Source organism: Crocodylus siamensis, chromosome 1, assembly GCF_052110815.1.
Source record: "Crocodylus siamensis isolate JL-2025a chromosome 1, ASM5211081v1, whole genome shotgun sequence".
Taxonomy (NCBI): domain Eukaryota; kingdom Metazoa; phylum Chordata; order Crocodylia; family Crocodylidae; genus Crocodylus; species Crocodylus siamensis.
This window is the reverse complement of record NC_143395.1, coordinates 319,951,046-319,964,424: the sequence shown is the minus strand read 5'-3', so window position 1 is coordinate 319,964,424 and position 13,379 is coordinate 319,951,046. Positions and strand designations below refer to the sequence as shown.

At 38.8% G+C, this 13,379-nt stretch overlaps 1 protein-coding gene across 11 annotated transcripts in view; it reads left to right on the top strand.

Moving 5' to 3' along the window:
- MBNL2 (muscleblind like splicing regulator 2) overlaps positions 1 to 13,379 on the top strand; it is a 165,096-nt gene that overhangs the window by 30,967 nt on the left and 120,750 nt on the right. Inside the window, exon 1 of one of the 11 annotated variants that reach the window (XM_090023241.1) lies at positions 11,001 to 11,019. The exons of the other annotated variants lie outside the window; for them this stretch is intronic. The gene's annotated coding sequence lies outside the window, so the exon portion shown is untranslated. Of the gene's footprint in view, positions 1 to 11,000; positions 11,020 to 13,379 lie in introns of those variants that run through there. 11 annotated transcript variants of the gene reach the window in all.

Genomic DNA, 13,379 nt, shown 5'->3' with positions numbered 1-13,379 from the left:
GCAGTTCTGTGCTGTCAATGAAAAATTTTGTGGCGCACTGAAAAATAAAAACTTTGGAATGGTAAATGATGAAAAACATTCCTAAAATGAGAATAAATTTAAAAATGAAAGTACTGACCCAAGACCTACTTTAACAATAAGGTTCATGCCCAATTCAGATAAAACATTTTATTTTTTAATATTAAAGCTGCTGCAGAACTTCCAGTGTGCTGCAGAAATTAGCATGATACTTTTTCACAAATTAGACTTTCTTTCTTCCTGGAGATTTGGGTCTGGTTTCTTACACATTTTATGAGGTCTGGAGTGTTTGTGATGTTGTCTTGTGTTATAAGGGACAGCTGAACTCCAATCCTTGTACAAGCTAGTTGTTAATTTCAGATATGGCCAGTATTTCTTCTGTTTGATGCACTGAAGTAGATATAAATGACACTGCAAGATACAAACTAGCTAAATGCCAATAGACGTGCATCTTAGTCTTATTGTCTATATTGGGGATGAAGACAGGGTAGATATACATCTTTACTGAATAACTAAGAGAGGGAGAAGGGAGAATAAACTTTCGTGAACCCAGATTCACTTCATCAGATGGACGTCAAACACAGCCCATGGAGCTGTGTCATCTGGTTCATGGCATTCATGAAGGGGCAGCTCCTACTGCTTAATTCCATGTTACAGACCCCACTAGGAATTCATTTTTTCAGCAACAACGTAAACGATGACTGCATTAGCCTTAGTGACTACCCGAGCTGATACAGCAGCTCAGGTACCCATGAACATTTACCCTTCTATTGCTCAGTTCAGATCCAGTCCAGGAGGAGTCCTTTGGTCTGTATTTGGCCTACTGGGGAGTGGGGGTGAATGAGTTTAATAATTTTGGTTTACATTATAGAAGAATAAAGGAAGCATCCAAGATGATTAGCATCAGTCAGTAAGGAAGAAAGAATGAGTATCATAAGAAATTTAAGGAAGCAAGCTGTGTTTTTTTAAGGTCAGTAGGAAAGAAAACAGGAGCTCCTGCACAAAAAGATTAAGATATGGTTCCATATCAGAATTTCCATTTGTTTTCTTTTTCATCGATAATATTCAGAATTTTTCGAGGAAAATGCTTTTTATGACAACAGAAAAGTCTAGTTGTTATTACTTAGATCATATATGGGGACAAGATGGATGCAGAGGCCCATGTGTTAATAAAACCTGCGATGCTGCAGTCACTACTATTCTGTTTTGATATGTGGGATTCCTTTCACAAAAAAAATTATTTTTTTTCTTTAAAATTTTAGAGGATGCAGCTAAAATTCCTGCCATCACTCAGGATTCAGTAAGAATGATGGCTTTTATTTTTTGTCGCTTCTGGTAGCAACTTTTAATGTGAAGTATATAGGATCATTCTTAATATCCAGAGGCAGCTAAGAATGCATTTTATTTTCTCCAGTATCTCCCACCATCTGGACAAAATACCTCCTCTGTAAAATTCTGGAGGGCTTGAAAGTTTTGTGTACTTGATTCTTAAGTTATTGCTTTACATGTCAACAGAGCCACAGTTCTTTTTCACCCCCTTCAATTTCTGGATACTGTCATCACTTTATCTCTTGCATGTGCTGTGGACCATGTTCTGGACTTTGCAGTTCAGTGTCAATGTCAGGTGTAGAGAGCCTAAGTGACAAACTTCTACTTTTAGTATTAAAAACTCAGAACGTGCTTTCCAGAGTGGGTTTTATTTGTCTTCTGATTTAAAGCTTCTACCTTATATTAAAGCACTGTTAATGATGAAGTGGCAAAAATACTGCAGCTCCTGCAGTAAGTGCTATGTGAAGAGTCAAAATGGGAAACAGAGGCCTAAATTTAGTTCTCCTTCTTCTCCTTCCCCCCCCACCCCCCCCTACACACTTTTCCTAGTGTCAGGCCGCTGAAACAGGTTACAGGATTATTATCAGGTCTAAATATTTGAACACCATACTTGCTATGGTTTGTATGCAAACAGCCATGACTCATCTTTAACTGAAGCGTGCATATGCATTCTTGTAATGAGCCCGAGGATTCAGTACTGCTTTGTGTGTTATTTTTCAACAAGTTGAGAAAATTATCATGGGATTTCTGTAATACTTTTACTTGTTGCTGAACAAGTGCAATGCTAACAACTGCTATGAAACTAATGTCCTGCTGTTCCTAGCCTTGCCCTAGCCCCCATCTCATGCATGAACATTGGGACATCCACCACAGTCTTCAGCCATCAGAGTGAGACCTCTGCCCAGTAACCTCAAATTTATCCAACTGGGAGTGAAGGGAGCATGACATTGATACGCCATTGCCTGAAGTAAAACAAAGGAGAAGCTCTTTGGATTCAAGCCAGCAGTGTACAGAATTGCAATACTACTTGTGATTTAATAATAGTCATGCTTCTTTTGTAGGCCAGTGTCCTTCTAGAGGCCTTTGCAGGGATGGGTAGGAAGTGTGTGTGTACATGCATTTGCGTGTGTGCCTGGCTGTACTACAGATCGCAGTGCTGCTCTCATAATCGCTGACATCCTGGACATGCATGGGGTTGCATTCTAACTGTAGTGTGTACTACTGTCCCAAAACTGTATTACATCAAATTATAAAGTTTTTGAGTTCATGTGTAATCCTTTTTGTGCCTTTTGGTTCCCTTTGCTACAATTGGGCACTTTCTGGGATTCTTTGAACCTGTTCATTTTACTGCCATAGTTTTTTATAGAAGACTTTCATGGCTGTTGCAGTTGAGTTCTCTGTAGAGAAGGGAAGTCTTTGAAAGGGGTTGTACTGTGTGGTGTAGGAGCCAGCATTTAAAAAAATGCCCTCATTTAATGCTCATTAGTTTGACTGCAGTGAAGGCACATCACTTTCAAAGGCTTCAGAGTCCACAGTTGCAGCTCTTTGAAGCGGAAACACCACCAACAAGACAAGCAAGCAGTTTGATGCCGGGCACAAACAATCTTAAATTGGTAGGGAGAGACAGCCTTTATCTTGACAAGGGAAGATGCCTGTGAAGAGCAGCTTGTGGAAATGATCACTTCTAATCGGCCTTTTAGACTGAGGGTGCGCAACCTGTGGTGCATGGGATGGATCTGGCCTGTACTGCCATTGGTCTAGCCTGCAGAGTTGGGGTTTCAGCAGCATTTGGCAGTGGGGCTTCTCTTATGCCATACCATAGATGACCAGTAGGCAGGGAGAAGCAGGTGATGGCTGTGGTAGCCAGGTCCTAACACTGGTCTGCCTTGGACACAATTTGCATGGTTCTGGCCTGCAACTGGAAAACACTGCTGTCCACTGTTTTATACTAAGTAGCAGTGGTTGAAGCCTGCCTTAAGATGCATGAGATTATGTTGACCACCTCCTGCCCCCTCTACCTCTTGAATATCCTGGATGGTGGCAGAACATAAGTAAAAGCAGGGGCCTAGGGAGGAAGGGAAGGAAGTGTCCAATATGAGGACAGAAATACAAATCTTAGAATTAATTCTGCTTTCCAAAGAGCTACACAATCTGTCTTGGGATGCAGATCCCAAGAAACAGTGAAGGGGAAAATACATTATGACACGATACCTTTCAGTAGTAACAGACCTTTAAATATTGATTTCTTCTTTTCTTTTTTTTTAAAGACTGTCATCATCAGGCTTTGGTGTAGTCTGGGGCCTCAGGCGTGCTAAGGCTTTGTGCTGTGGCCACATGCTACTTAGGAGTGCCAAGGGGCAGTTTATGTGGAAATACCAGGATCAGAGTGATGAAGAGGGAAGGAGAAGATACCTTTTAGTTACTTTCTCTGTGTTCAGATCCACGCCCCCTGTACAGTCACCCAGGCATTTTCAAAGACCTCCCCCAAAACAGAAATTTCAAAAACAGTAATCTTAGGAAATAATTTGCCTTTGGAATGTTAAGCTTTTAGGGTCCATGTTTTCCAGCTTTCCTGTGCAGCCGTGAAGACTACAGACTTTTTTTTTTCTAAATGAAAGCATATGTGATTGGGTAACTATGACTGCAGGTACTGAGATTTGATGAAAAGCACCCTTCATCATGACTTGTTATAAAATGGTGAGAGTTAGCAACACTGCAGTAAAATTACATAGCAGATTTGTTAAACTGGAATACATAGATATCTGCCAACACTATCCAATGGGGATCAACAGGAAATGTCTTTTATCAAGAGAAACATTTTATTTTTTTAAAGTGGCCTGGTTCAGTGGCCTGGTAGTAGTGCTGTACATTCATCTGCATGACAAACTTTGGTAAAATTTCCCATTTTGGTAATCCTATTCTCTCTGGTTTTGGGAGTACCAAGAAGTAATCGTACTAATCATTCACAGCAAAAGAAACATGCAGTGCTTTGTGTCCCTCACATGGCCTCTCTGGATAATGAAAATAATTGACATAAAAATAGGACCACCTTAGAGATCATAGAGTAGATCTGTTCAATGTGGCATGCATGTATGTCTAGTCTTCTGACAAAAATAAAGTTTGTTATTTCTTGCTCTGCTAGGTGTGTTATAGGCCAGACGGCTGAATTATATTCTGCCTAGTGCACTACCAGAATTGTTTACTAAATTCTGACTGACAATTCTCATTCCTGTTGGGGATTTATGAGCCAGAAAGAATAGACCTTGACTTTTGGGTCCCATTTTAAATTTGTAAGGATAGAAAAATTCTCTTTCTTTAAGCTTTAACTCCAGAAGAGTCCAGAAAACTGGAATACCACAATAACTTATTTATCTGCCCTTTTTTGAGAGTAAATGCTTTTTTAGTTTTCCAAATAATCAATGCTGTCCAGCTTCCATCAGTTGATAGCCTGGTTGCTACCATCCTCTTTTATAAAGGATTAAGATAAAAAATAATGGCTTCCGAAACAGCCGTTTGCATTTCTGGAGACTGAGAGTTGTAGGAGTGGGAGAAAAAAGTTTTTTCCATTACATTCAAATATTAATAATGTTCTAATCAGGGTTTAGTGACTGGCTGAATTCAGTGCCGTTTTTCTGCTGTTGTTTCAGTGATGTTATCCTAGGTTAACTGTGCAGATGTACTTTGAAATATGCCAGGATAAACTGTTACCACCTTTTTACCTCCAAAACTGTTTTAGGATTTATCATAGGATAAAAAATGTGGGCTTCGGTATGCTTGCACTTTGTCTCAAGATAAAATGAATTATCCAGAGATAAATGCAACATCTATTTGCAGCTTAAGATGGAAGCCCTTAATTTCAACTTCATAGTTTCAGATATAATACAATATAAAAGCCTTATCATAACTTCTGATATGAAAGTTAAAATAAAGTGATTTGACTACATCAAAATTAACTGCTTATAATATTGATAAAATTAACTTCCTCTGAAATTTTAATCTAGAATGAATGGACATATCAAAATTTTGGCATTTCCTTCAGAGCAGGAACTCTGAATTTTGATTTAAGCATAGTGTTCTAACAGTATAAAAAGAATTTTAAGGGAAAAGGGTGTTTTATTAATTGATTTTAATTTAATGATATTTAAAACAAAGTTATGCGGGCAGGGATTTTTTTTAATGTTAAATAATTGAAAATTTGTTGACATGACTGAATGCAAGAGCATATGAACTGTTAAACCAAGCATTGACCAAGTTATTCCTTCTTTAATAGTATCTAACACTTTAGTTTCTGTGTCTCTCCATTCTTTCTTAAATACTTTAACAAAAATAAAATGGAAGACTTTGTACATTTAAATTATATATACAGAATGCTTTTTTTGGTTCCAAAATCTGAGGGGGAAATACGCTGTCTAATTTAGGTTCTGCCAAGTAGCTTTTACCATCTGAGGCAAATGGGGTATAGTTTCCCTTCTAGGAGATGAAGACAGCAAAATAAATTTGATTTACTCTAACATCTGTACTATAAATTGATAAGCAGTTTAGGGTTCAATACTGCAAACTCCGAAGTACCCCACTGTGAATCTGTAACATTTTATACATACAAAATACACTCTTAAAAAAATTAAATGGGGGGGGAGGCCTAGAAAGGAGAATTTCTGAACTGCCCAAACTGTCAACAGAACAAAAGAAGGGTGCCATAGAAGAGCTGTATCAAATTAACAGGTAAGAAGTGACCCTATCTCCAGGGCCTTCTTATTTAGGTCAAGCAACTGTGAAGTTCTGTTGCAATATTCTGCATTACAGCAAAGGATCTTTATCGTAAAATGGGAGAAAACAAGATGTGTGCTGTAGAGTTTCCATTATAAAAAGACGCAATGTGTTCTGTAAATTGGGCTATAGTCAGCATTGGGCTGAAACCTGTTATTTTTTTGACTTTCCAGAAGTTCCTGAAATGGTTTTTGTCAGTTTCTCAGAGAATGCCAGACATGAAACAGACATTCTTGTTGATTTCACTGAAAAGTTGAAAGGGGAATCTCAGTGTTTCTCACTGGGCTGTGACTGACCAGGTGCATCTGCCGAGGGCCTGATGCCACTCAAGATCCATAGTCCTCGATTCCAGGGCAGACCCCAGAGGAATCTTGCTAGACTTGCCTCAGGGCCCAGCCTTGGTTCCTGCAAAAGTTTACTGAATCCAGGATCTTTTGAAACACAATTTTCAACAACAGAAATATCTGACTAGTTGTAGCAGAGAATGAAACAGCATTTATAACCACATCAAAATCTCCATCTTGCACAGGTCTTTGAGGGGACTGCTCTGATTCTGAGCTCCAGCTAGTTGGCTGTCCATGGAATGAAAGCTAAATGAGAAGCTGCTTTATCTCAAGCAGCATATGTTTCCTTGATGCTTTGTCGGATACCTGAGACCCTGCTTCTGAGGTTTTAAGCTTTTCTTGCAACGTGCAGCTTTTTCTTGGCTAAATGAATAGCCTTGAAAGATGTCCTTAAGAGTGAGAAATTCTGCCACCCTCTTGGCATATTTGGCATTTAAATATTGGACTGACTGTGCATTCAAAATGTTTATATATAATAGGATTGCCTGTGAAGAAATTCAGAATCAAACTGAAATTCCACAGGCTACTAGGAGGTGGAGTTGCTAATGCTACTAGCATAGAGAACTTGGGTGCCTTTCTTTGAGCTGTGAATTTCACCCCAGGGGCAGGCACCTCAAAGTCAGGTATGGTGACACTGATGGTAGTTATGCCTGAATTCCCTTGTGGATCTATCCTTATGCTCTTGATTTGTATGTTAAAAGGAAGCTGAATATGTGCCTGGGGAATTTATTGAATTTATTCTTTCTAATTTCAGCAAAAATGCTTTCTTATAACCTAAAGCAAGAAAGAAGCATTCCCACCTTTCCTGAAAGGTTGCAATTTGTTGTAAGGGAATCCTGTTGTCTGATCCTATATGTTTCTAGGCACAGCTGGTTGAGAGGCCTTTTCCTAGGTCTGGCTCTTTGGAGTACCTTCAGAGGCTCAGGTCCCTTGTCTGAGCCTTTCCTTTGGACACAGACCTCCACAGTCAAGCTCTTCTAAAGAACAGATTCATTTCTCACTCTTAAGGACATCTTTCAAGGCTATTCATTTAGCCAAGAAAAAGCTGCACGTTGCAAGAAAAGCTTAAAACTTTTCTCATTCCTTCTGAACCCCAGAGATGACACCTGATAGGTCCATGTAGGCTGTGGATGTGCAGGTTTCCAATTTAACGCCTTTGAGGAAAAAAAAAATCTGTAGGAAAACCAAGGGCTTTGCTTTTAAGAAGCATTAGAGAATTACAAGGTTTTTTTTTACAAAATAACAGAAGTCCTGAAATGTACCTTTCCCTAATCTGTTCTTCCCTCTTACAGGTCTGAGAGATTGTCAGCAGTTTAGGTCAGGCAGAAATCTTTCTCTTGAGTTCTGTCTCAGCAGCCTGGTGTTCTGGTGTATGGCAATGAGCAGGTCTGTTGACAGAGAACAACTCTCAGAATATATCTCTGTACCTTTTACCATGCATTCTAGTGACATGCTTTCCTTTCTGGGTTTCTGTGTGGCGTTCATGTAATCTGTTATTGACAATACATTGTTATCTTGATGTGTTTTCCAAAGTGGTCCTCAAACAAGGTGTCAAAGACCTTTCCTGACTTGACTGTGCCAGATCCAAGGGTTAGACTTGAGTTTGTTCTGTAGTCAAATATGGATGTCACAATTTAAAATAAAGTTCACAATTTAACCCAGACATCCCCCTTACTGTCAGAGGTAGGGAATATCAGTTGAGATGCAAATAAACATTTTAAGGCATTCTTTGTTGCACCATCTCTAGGCACTGCACAGAGTTGGAGTACAGGGCAGTAGAAGGGTGGCTTTGGTTGCTGTAAATTGTGTGATCTTGCAGCAGCTCCATAGACACCATCATACTGAGTAACATGCCACACTGAAGGCTGAATGAGGAGTCAGCATAAACTTGTTGTAGTAGTTTTGTGCTCTCGCTGGAAAAAACCTCATTTGTTGGGGGTTTTCTTTTGGGAGATGTTCTACTCCTGTGCACTCAGCGGTGTTGAATAGGGATTGATAACATTTTCTGGTGGGGTTGGACGGTAGAACAATCCAGCTCAGGCAAAAAGTGAGGCATTAAGACTTGGCCATCATGGCTCCTTCCTGTTTCTCAGCTGTGGCACGGCACATCAAAGGCCCACCTCTGCCATAGCTTGTGTCGCCTGACTGCACCACAGTGCCAGAAGAGGTCCCAGACCACTGAAACGCTGGGTGCCCAGCTGTGGCTCAAGAGGGTCTGTGAGAGCTGCCCTTCCACCAAAAACCACTGAAGCTATGGTTCTGTAGGCCAGAACCAAAGCTCTGTGGGCTGGATTTGGCTTGTTAGTTATAGGTTGCCAAATCCTCATGTTAAAAATTAAGAGCCATTCAGCGTGGTTGTCTAGAAATAAATCAGCATTTCTGAAAAAATAACAGATTTGTATTACATAGCAGAGTGATTAGCTTCTGTAACTTATTTGAATGGACCCTCTTAATCTATGGATACCATACCTTGGGATTTTTTTTAATGCCTGTTAGTTGGTGCAGTTTGTTCAGGTCAAAATATGTGGATCTGAGGGAAGCCTGGTAATGAGTGGTGTCTGGCAGGAATGACTAAACATTATCTGCAGAGGTTTATAGTGAAAATTGCCTCAACCAGATTGGAAGCATAATTTAAGTGAAAAAGCTCAATGTATTGACTGTAAAACCAACTTTTTCTTAAAAATTATTAACAGAATGCTAAATAGTGAGGAGAGGCACAAAATCAGGAAATGGCTGATGTTACAGTGGAAAAGTTACAGTGGGGCAAGGGAGAGTTACTCCCTATCTTCCTGACATGCCCTCCCCCCCCCCCCCCCCCCCACCGTTTGAAGGTAGCAGAAAAGCAGTTTTCTGTTGTTGTACTGAATTATAACTGAAATTGAGTATTAGTTGGTCCCAGCAATATCCCTTGTAAAAATTCCAGAGCTGCAAATTATTCTTGTGATTCCTAGTCATCTGTACAGGCTCTCTTTTCTGACACGGTGTGTGTAGTCCATTACCAAAGCAGCACAATTGAACTGCTTGAAGAGTTTGTATATTTGTTTGAAGTATGTTATCAAATTAGCACAAGCCTCATTATTTCACAGTTGATGGTTTGTTTTCCTACCCCCCTTCCCAAAAGAAAAAGGGCAGTAGAACTAGTTCATTGTAAAGCCAGCATTAAAGTAAACCTGATAGAGTTTTCTTAATAAGCTCATTGCTACACTGTAAATAGCATGGAGCATCCAAAAAACCCTGAGCCTCAGTCACTGTAGCAAAAGAAACAACATATCAGGTTAGCAATCTTGGCAAGGAGGTTATGTCTCATTTAATGGAACATATTTGTAGGTCATACTTATAAAAGACAAGTCCACTGTGTTCGAACCATCGCCCATAGACTTTGTATTAATGAAGTAAGATCATTCTTTTAAGACAGCCTTTTAAACGGCATCTTTAAAATTTACTTTTTAAACTTATTTATATAACAATATGTCTAAGCTTTTCAAGTTATAAAAGTAAAATAAACTCTCTCGGTTCCTCTCTGGTGTAGATGCGTACTATGAATAATCCCATTGTGCAGGTGAGGAAACAGGTAGATTATGTGACTTGACTAAACTGGATGACAAATTGGCAAGGGTCCTGGGATTAATTATTGGGAATTTATGGCTTCCAGTGCACACCAATTTGTGCATGCCAAAAACTTCACAGGTGATTTACATGCTTAAGAAGATAAATGATACCAGAAACGTTTGTATATTTTTCTTTTAATTTCTGAAAGAACGTGGATATGAGACCACCTTTATTATTTAAATGTGGTGTTTTTCCCCATAAGGAAGCAAAGAAATATTGCTTTATCATCTTCTGTCAAATAGGTGATGTTTCATAGAAGACTTTGATTTGTGGTTATTATTATTTTTGTTTGTATTTTCTAGGAAATGCACATTTCTTGTGTCTAATCCTATTTTTAGAAAATAAAATCACAATAACACAAGGATTTTTTTTTTACCTTTTCCTTCACACTTTGTCTACTTGTTACTATGTATTCACCACTTGAAATCATTCATTTTGTGACCACATGATAAGTTAAGATTTTACAGTTGTACAGAAATAAGCATATTTTTCTACCCTGTGTTGATTATTCTACAAATAAATGCTAGATTGTGTAAAGAAAATGTGAAGAAAACCATAAAAACCAGTGTTGTCACCACTGATTTTCAGAGGACAGCACCCCACCCTTCATTTCCATATTCGAACACGGTGCTGGGGTGTATGAGTTGTCATGCTCCAGGAACAAATTTAAGTCAAACACAATATTCTTCTTTGATATTTTGTATTTGTAGAAAGCATCTAAACATAATTAGCAATTATGCTAAATATCACAATCATTTATTTGTATGTAACTTACCCATTAAACCTGCTTCACCTTTCAAGGTTAATAAAATTGTCAGTGTTGGAAGTCTCACTAAAACACTCTCTTCATGGGCTAGCACAGACATGGCTACGTGACTTGCACTGTAGAGCTGATTGCCCCACCCATCAGGGTGCTCAGCAACATACTGCGAGACTCAATGCATCTCCGCAGGTAAAGAGCATAATTCTTGGTATCACATTTACATGGCTGACAAATATAGTGCTAAGAACTAGATCTGTTGGGATAAAAATGGCAGCCTGAGTTCAGGGAAGTAACGCAGGCACTCATTCTCATTCTCCTGAGCCCCAGGCAGATGGACTGGGAAGTGAAAGTTGCAGGAAATCTAATTTATATGTGGAGCTTGTACTAACCTGTTTTGTTTGTTTGCTGCTGCACTGGTAGTGATTTGGCCCCCTAGCTTGCAGAATTGTATCTGGGTGATTTCCTTCAACTGCCACTGAAATGTAATTGAAGGGGAATAATAAAATTGTTTTAAACTGAAATTCAAATAAACAGCTTTAACAAACATTGGTTGCCAGCCACCATTTGGGCTTCAATTTTTTGACTTTCAATAATATCCTGAATGATATGATATAAAAAATAGCCATGCAGCCACAGACAAAAATGTAATGGCCAACACCAAAAAGTAAGTGCTTCCCCCCCCAGGGATAATTTATCTATAAGATATTTAGATTTCAGTTCATCTGAAGTTTAAATCTTTGCTAAGTGTTATTGTATAGTTTCTCCTTATTTTTAAGGGGTCAGGCCAAAGAGTTTGTTAGTTTTCCTCTTCACATTTACTGACTAAGGAACTGCTGCTTGGTTACCTATTATTTCCAGTTTCTCCTGGTTTCACTTTTTGCTGTTGCTACAGGGCTTTCCTCTGCCTCCAGTTCATTTGGGATATCTTCTGTAACTTGCCAGACAGTGAATATAGCTTCAGAATCAATTTCCCCTGTAGCCTACTTTATATACCATATGCCATATAGAGTTTCTCTCTCATCCTTACATGGTTAGCACTTTCATAATGCAGAAGATTCCTCTCTCATGTCTGTTATTTACATACTTTCCAGTAGGACAAGAATGGTGGCTGCTTATTTATTGAAATATTATCCAGTTATGCACATATCAGTTAAGTGTACTTAGGCTTCTTGTGTAAGCCTGAGAGAGAAAGATGGCCTAGGACTGGTTAATAGAGTAATGCACAAATTGAACAGTGTGCAGAAGGAGATTTCTACTTAGTTTATCATAATGCTTTGGATTGTAAAATATTTGTAATCTGGAGAATAACTACACATAATGTTATGCCATTTTAAATTAATAAGCACATTTAACTTTTTTTGATGTGTACTTACATTTTTTTGTGTCATTAACCTCTGTGTCTGCTGTATCCAATCGTTCATTTAGCACCATGTCTAACAGAGAGCTGATGTGTTACATGAGGGATTTTTGTTTCTCCGTTATGCACATGGTTAAATGCAAGGGTGTCATGGAGTGCAAGATATGATTGAACAGCAATTGCCAGAATTTTCGATCTATCCCCCAATGAGTCTTTAAGAGCTGATTTCAAAACAAAACAAACCCCCAGCTGTGTGGAACAATTTGTGCAGTGTCACATTACAATCAAATATTAAACTCCCCATTTCCTGGTTTCTCTTATTCCACCCATCTCCCCTTCCATTTATTAGTGTAATCCACAAATTTACATAATTTTGTTGGTGGGGAGGCTATGTGGGTAACAGGGAACTCTAGTACTATATTAACATTTCTGTAATTGATGCATTGGACTGTCTTATAGAGCAGTCATTGCAAACATGGTACTTGTGATGAGAGAATGAATCCAGACAAAAGCACTCCACATATTTATATTATACAATAATATTTCAACGCTGACATAAATCATTATTATTGGCTATTGTTTTAGCCATAATAGTGTCTTTGAATTGATCCACAGATCACAAACTAGATGTATGTTCTTACTGTTTTTACTTATATTCATGGTTTTCTTCTATTCAGGATGATCACCCCCATATTTAGATTCTATATATGTAAAATGTATACATTTGTTATAATTTTCCAGGTATAGCATCTAATTATTTGGAGACTTGCCTTGAATTTGTCTCCCTCCCGTTGCTACAGCAAGGAAAAGAAATCTGAGTGGGGGAGGGAATTAGGTAACCCCTTTGCTCTCTGCTTCCCCCCAGCTTTTTCCTCTGGCAGCCCTTTCTGCCTCTTATTTCTGTCAGGCCCTGCTTTCCCTGAACACACTGAAGTAAGGAGCAAATTCAAAAACAATTACCTTGGATGTAGCAATTTGCATACAGTACCCATATGCTTAGTTAATCCAGAATTGATGTATATTACCTTTTTTTGAAACTGCTGCACAGGCACTCTATAAACACTTTTTGAACAGTACTGTTTGTATGTAGTACAAACTGTGCATGATATTAGTCATGATTTACTACATAGTTCATTGGGCTGGGCCCCAGCAAAGCCAACAGCATTTCAAGTCATGGTGATCCCACAGCTCA